The 6,295-nt window shown below is 43.7% G+C and overlaps 2 pseudogenes; one reads left to right on the top strand and one right to left on the bottom strand.

Moving 5' to 3' along the window:
* Positions 1–1,279: 1,279 nt before the first annotated feature.
* On the top strand, positions 1,280–4,221 carry LOC145482428 (uncharacterized; annotated as a pseudogene).
* A 1,101-nt stretch (positions 4,222–5,322) lies between these two features.
* Positions 5,323–6,051, bottom strand: LOC145481718 (uncharacterized; annotated as a pseudogene).
* Between the last annotated feature and the right edge of the window lie 244 nt (positions 6,052–6,295).

Genomic DNA, 6,295 nt, shown 5'->3' with positions numbered 1-6,295 from the left:
AAAGGATTGAAAGTGTATCAATAAAGTTCATTTTGCCGCAGACACAATGTTGAGTCACTTGTATTGGTGTTGGTTGTGTCGAGTGTGTGAAAGAGCGTATCTCAAATATGCACAAGGGGTAGTCATTGCATCCAGTGCTGACCCTCTCAAAGAATTCGAAGCCACAGACATAAAGCAAAACGTCTTTCGTTTTCTCATCTTTATTATGTGGCTGAAACATCAACCCCAAGCATACGAGTGGTTCCTGACCATCTGAGAACACCACCCAGACCTCGTCGATGCTTGCATTTTGAAATTAGCGACGCTATGAAGAAATCAAAAGCCACCAAGTTACTAGCATCTTATCATGATCCTCGCCAACCGGGTAGTTTGGGTGGGGTAACCAGTTTTGCCCGAACCCTAAAACTCCCTGTCCAAAAAGTGCGAGAGGTGTTGGAAAAGAATTTGGGCTACACGCATCACAAACCCCGAAGAAGACGTTTCCCTACCTTACCTGTGTTGGTGTTCAACATAGATGAACAATGGGTGGCCGATCTGGTGCAAATACAAAACATATCCAAATACAACAAAGGCATGTGTTATTTACTGATGGTGATCGATGCGTTTTTGAAGTACGCTTGGGTGGAACCCATCAAAACTAAAACGGGAAAAGCAGTAACAGAAGCCTTTGAGAAGATTTTGAAACGTACCAAGGGTAGAAAAGCCATCAATGTACAAACCGACAATGGTAAGGAATTCTACAATAGTACATTTGCAGCCTTGATGAAACAAAAAAACATTCACCATTTCTTAACCAGTGGTGATACCAAAGCTAGTATCGTGGAACATTTTAATCGTACTTTCAAGGAAAGGTTGTATCGATATTTCACGGTCAAGAACACCCTCGGCTATTTACCGGTGTTGCCAGATTTGGTCAAAGGATACAATGCATCATACCATCACACCATCGGTATGGCACCTGACCAAGTGAATTTCAAGAATGAAAAAGAAGTGTGGGATCGCATGTACGGTAAAGGTCTGTCCAGAAAACCGCAGAAAGGGTCATTGAAAGTAAAGGATAGCGTGAGACTGAGTAAGAAATTCCGACAGTTTAAGAAAGGGTATTTACCAGGATGGACCGAAGAAGTATTTGTCAGGCAACGTGTCATACCTGGTGTGGTTCCCACTTACAGAGTTTCCGCAGAACCAAAGCAATCATTTCAAGATTTGATTACCCCACCCCATCAGGTTGCAAGGATCGAGTTGGAAAGTGGGATAAATTAGCATCTCGCTACCAGATATGAAAGTTCATCTCCCCAACTTGGTCCATGGTAACGACATCCTGTTTACCATGGATTGGATCCTGAAATACCCTTCTGGTGTGTTAAAGTTTGGTAGAGCCTACTATGATCCAAAAGATCTCGGAGCCATGGTACAGTACATTGATGGTGTTGGTTTCATGAAAAGTATGGTGACTTTTCTCGAACAGAGGCGCATCTTAAATTACCAAGGACCCCATCTCGGTAGCAGCTATAAGGCATCCGATGGAAAGAGAATGTACGTGAAATTTCGTTGGGATGGAGATGATCTGCTAACGGATAACAAACCCACACACGTGCGCTCCAATTACTCACCAGCATTGAAGATCAATAAAATGTTGGCCTTAAAGATGGGATGGTTGAAGGAGAGCAGCCCTGAAAATTATGACTTGGGACCCAATTTACGTCAAGAGTTTTTTACCGACATGGTACCCAATTTAGAAACGATGACACACGATCTGAAAAGCAACAGGCGTGAGCCTGTGTTTTGGCTGATAGCAGAAGACCTTTTTCATCTGAGTGTTACTTGCAATTGGCGCTTCATGAACCTCAACAAAGCCTTTCAAAACGGGGTGGGCTCGACGTCACGTTCCTTGTTTATCTATTCTGATGTGGGAGGAAGTTCTGTGGTGGGAAATCAAGTCACGGATCTCTTGCGAGAGGTCAATTATTGATGCACAGGGGATGGAAGTCATTACTTTGAACCGCTCCACATTCAATATATTCCGTTGCACAAGGTCCAGTTGGACATTATTGAGACGCAAGTATTGGAGACCACAGGTGAATTGACCGAATTTGGTGAAGGAAACACGATTCTCACCCTTCACTTCAAACGAGCACGAAAGGTGGAAGTTTAACACGATTGAAACCTGACCCACAAGGTGGAGGTGGCTTCGTTCATGAACTGCTCAAAGCAAGTGTTAGAGGAGGTCTGAAAGGGTTAAAAAGCAGTCGCAGCGTTCGAGATCGCATTCGAAAGGTGAAAGAGGGTGCGAAACGGAGTGTTAAACAAGCAGTGAAATGTAAAGCTTACGAAGTCCTAGACATAAACATCAAGTGAAAATTCAACGACATCTTTGGCGAATAATGAATCCCATCTACTCCAGAGGCTCGAGACTCGTCAAATCTAGAAAGGGGTTGTCAACGTTGGTGTGGGTAACATGAGGCAACTGGTCAGAGAAGAGTACCCTTATGAGACCCTGGAGCTAGTGCACAATGACGGTACCCAAGATCTGAGAGGTTACTATTGATTCTTACAAGCCACAGGATGTTTGTACAAACATCAAGGTAACATGGTCAGAAGCAAAGACTGGGGTCAAGGCAAGAATTGCACACTGTTTGTATTTGACAATGCAGCCAATGGATGTTTGGACAGTCCGGTGTTGAACCCCAAGCAGTCAGGAGAGTTACAGATCGTGCTGAACTTCGGTGTCGCACCAGGTAACAACATCACAGTCATCTTGTACGGAGAGTTTGAAAACCTCTTGGAAATAGACAAGAACAGAGCCGTGTTGTACGACATTTACCAACGCTAATGGAAAAAGTACCTCTGAATAACGTGCAACTGGATCATTTGGCGAAAGCGGATGCCATTTTGAAACCTTACTTTTACGGAATGGTGGCATGTGATCGATTACCACGTCGACCGATCAAGAAAGAACCTTGTGGGTACATTGTAAACACAGATCCACATGATAGACCGGGCCGACACTGGCTGGCGCTTTAGACCCATAGTGGGAATGTGTGTGAGGTGATGGACAGCAACGCTCTACCTTTAGAGACTTACAAGTCAACACAGCTTCTGCAAGACTGGTTAAAAAGTCAATGGAAACATGTCAATTACAATGCACAGTCTGCAATCGATTTACAGTAAAAGCTGTGGTGATTACGCCTTGTTCTATTTAAAAGACAGAGCAAGAGGTCAAAGCATGAACGAGTTCTTGAGGTGTTTCTCAAAACATGATTATGTAGACAACGATCACAAAATAGGCCAGATGTTAAAGAAGTTGATCGAGAAAGAGTTAGAATGGGATAAAGTGTGTAAAGTGAAACATCACCAAGACACCTCTCGTTGCGGTGTGAGATATTTAGTGTAATGATTGTTGGTTTGACATTAAAATACGATTGAAAACATTCATTTTCCGTTTGATGATCTTGTAGTACAATGGTTAGTATTCTCGACTGTCACTCGAGAGATTAGGGCTCCATTCCCCGTTGGGTGGAATTTTTCCTTTCCATGCGGTATCAAAAGTAGCATGCCCATGGCATTTGGTCATTTGGACTCTGGAACGACGCAAGTCTTTTCGATTTCACACCCCTTCCAGTCTGTTGGTGGTGGGTCCTTCAGGGTGTGGCAAGACTGTGTTTACCACCAAACTTTTACTGAACAACCTCGATTTGTTTCATACCCCACCCTCCCAAATACATTATTGTTACAGAGTGTGGCAAGACAGGTTTCAGCCCATGAAAGAACAGGGGGTCAAGTTTCACAAAGACGTTCCCAACACAGATCAATTGAAAACGTGGTTCCTAAAGGCAGATTACTGGTGTTGGACGATCTAATGGCTGAAGGAGGGAACGATAAACGAGTGCTGGATCTGTTCACCAAACATTCTGACCATCAGAACGTCACTGTGCTCTACTTGTGCCAAGACATGTTTCCACCGGGGAAATATGCCAAGAGTATTTCCAGAAACGCCCACTATGTCGTAGCCTTGAAGAATCCACGAGATAAATTTACTGTTACAGGCATTTCCCACCCAATGGCAAGTTACAAGACACGTTTCAACGTTTGACAGAACGTCCGTTCGGATACATGGTCTTAGATTTACATCCAGGCAGTTCGGACGATCAAAGGATTCTCAGCCACCTTTTAAAGGATGAAGGATGTATGAAATGTCACAAATTAATTGAGACATTGTGATGAGTTCTTCCCAAGATTCAATCACTACCGTATCTCTAATGAATGAATCCAAGAAAAGCGCCCAGTTGGTAAACAAAGATTTGTTGTACCGATTGGATGGGTTGTTTGCCTTTTACCACCGTCAGTGGTGGTGTCATCGCCAGATGTTTTACCACCTTAAGTGGTGCCACGGTTGTTTGAATGCTTTGGCATTGATCATCGTGGCAGCAGACATTGTCGTAGGATCCATCTCTGATTACCTGTTTAATTGCCGCTGGAACTGTGATTAAGGGGTGGAGCAATTTCAAAAAGTTTTCGTTCAAAATCGGCATGTGTCGCTTTGCCTACACCACTTACAACAAAACATTGATCGAATTGAGAACCTACATGCGAGGACTTCCGATGGAGGAGTTTGAGGGATTTTTAATCAAGATGCAAACCTTGGATGACACAATCACTGATTTCACACCCCCAGTATCTGACAAGCGCATGCAAGAATACGAACAACGATTTCGCTACGACCACGTCAATAAAAGCGGGAGCACTTATGTGTGAGTGGTAGTATGTGTCATGAAGAGCAAACGAACAGTTCTTAAAAAACCAAGGAGATGTAGGAGGACACAAAATGGGGGACTGTTACCATAGGCAGCTCTCATTCCAGCTTTAGTAGCAGCAGGCAAGGTGGCGGCTCTAGGAGGAATCTCTGGTGCAGCTGGTTACGGTGTGAAAAAGGGTTTGGAAGTTGCTTCGCGTAAACGTCGATGATGAAAAATAAACCAAAGACCAAGAAAAGAAGTAAACAGCGAGGTGGAGCACAGGCACGACGTAAACATAGATTGGTTGACAAGAGAGACCTTAAGCAAACACTTGAGGCGGTTAGGTGGAGGCGGTGATGGCCGCGCGGGAGTTGGGTTGAAACCGCCTCCTCTTAGCGCGAAATTAAATATTAAGCTTTCGTAGAAGCAGCGGCGAGCAACGGCTGTTTTGCTTTCGTTTTCAGTGGTCCAATTTGACTTTGTTCGTGGATTTTACGAGCATAATGGCAACTTTTCGAGAAGTCCGAGACCTTCTAGCTGTTGCATGCTTTGAGGACATCATAGACGAGGATGAATTTCCGTTGCTGAGGGATCTACACACGTCGAAAAATCTTTACTTTCCTTACGAAGACTGAATCAGCCTTTTCTTTACTAGTGCAACCAAGGTCACTGGCCTCTGCCTCCTCCCATTTTTCTGATATTTCTTCCATCAGAATATCCATCTCGCTATCTTCGATGTCAACTCCACTCAGTTTCGCCTGACTGTGATGTTTTCGTTTCGCCTTGAATTTGTTCAGTAGTAGTTTGAAATGTTCCTGTATGTTTTTCCGCCTCACCTGAAACTTCACGGAGGTTTCGTCATTCAGAGGATCCGTGATGGCATTCCATACTTATCCTCGATCTACAGTCCTTGGTTTGAAGATCCATGGTTCTGAAGCTCTGACTTCTTTCGCTAGGATCAAATCATGTGCTTCTGTCCACTCCGTGATCGAGCTAGATGAGAGAAAACAAAAGCTTATTGAAAACAGGTCCTGTCTAACGATTCACCTTTCGGAAATATTCCAAAGTTATAGAGACAAATTGGAAGAACAAAATAGCATTTTGTACCAGCAAGTACTTGCAATCTAAAGTTTTAAAGTCTACAAGACGTGAACATCACTCGGAACAATGTGAATCCAGGAAACTCACCCATTTCTTTTGCTTTTCTCTCCTTCGCTTGCCATCTTTCTTCTTCACTCACACCTCCAATGTGAAGTGAGATTTTCGCTGTAAAGCAAACGAAATATCAAATATTTGCAAAAAAAAAATACAAAGAGACGTGACAAAAAACATTTTTTAACTTTATAAAAGAGTTTCTCTGTATTTTAGGTGCTACAAATGGGAAAATAAAGCGACCGTCTCTCGAGGCGGCCAAACCTACCTTTCTCGCCGCCGCCACTGTTGGAAGACGCGGGCAACACTCCACGTGATTATGCTAATTAGCTCGAGAGCGGGAAATTTTACTTCCGGTTGGCGTCCACCTCGCCGCCTCCAGTGTTTGCTTAAGGTCTCTAAGATCG

Source organism: Orbicella franksi, chromosome 3, assembly GCF_964199315.1.
Source record: "Orbicella franksi chromosome 3, jaOrbFran1.1, whole genome shotgun sequence".
In the NCBI taxonomy this organism is placed as follows: Eukaryota; Metazoa; Cnidaria; class Anthozoa; order Scleractinia; family Merulinidae; genus Orbicella; species Orbicella franksi.
The sequence above is the reverse complement of the archived record's forward strand: the minus strand, read 5'-3'. Positions and strand labels throughout refer to the sequence as shown.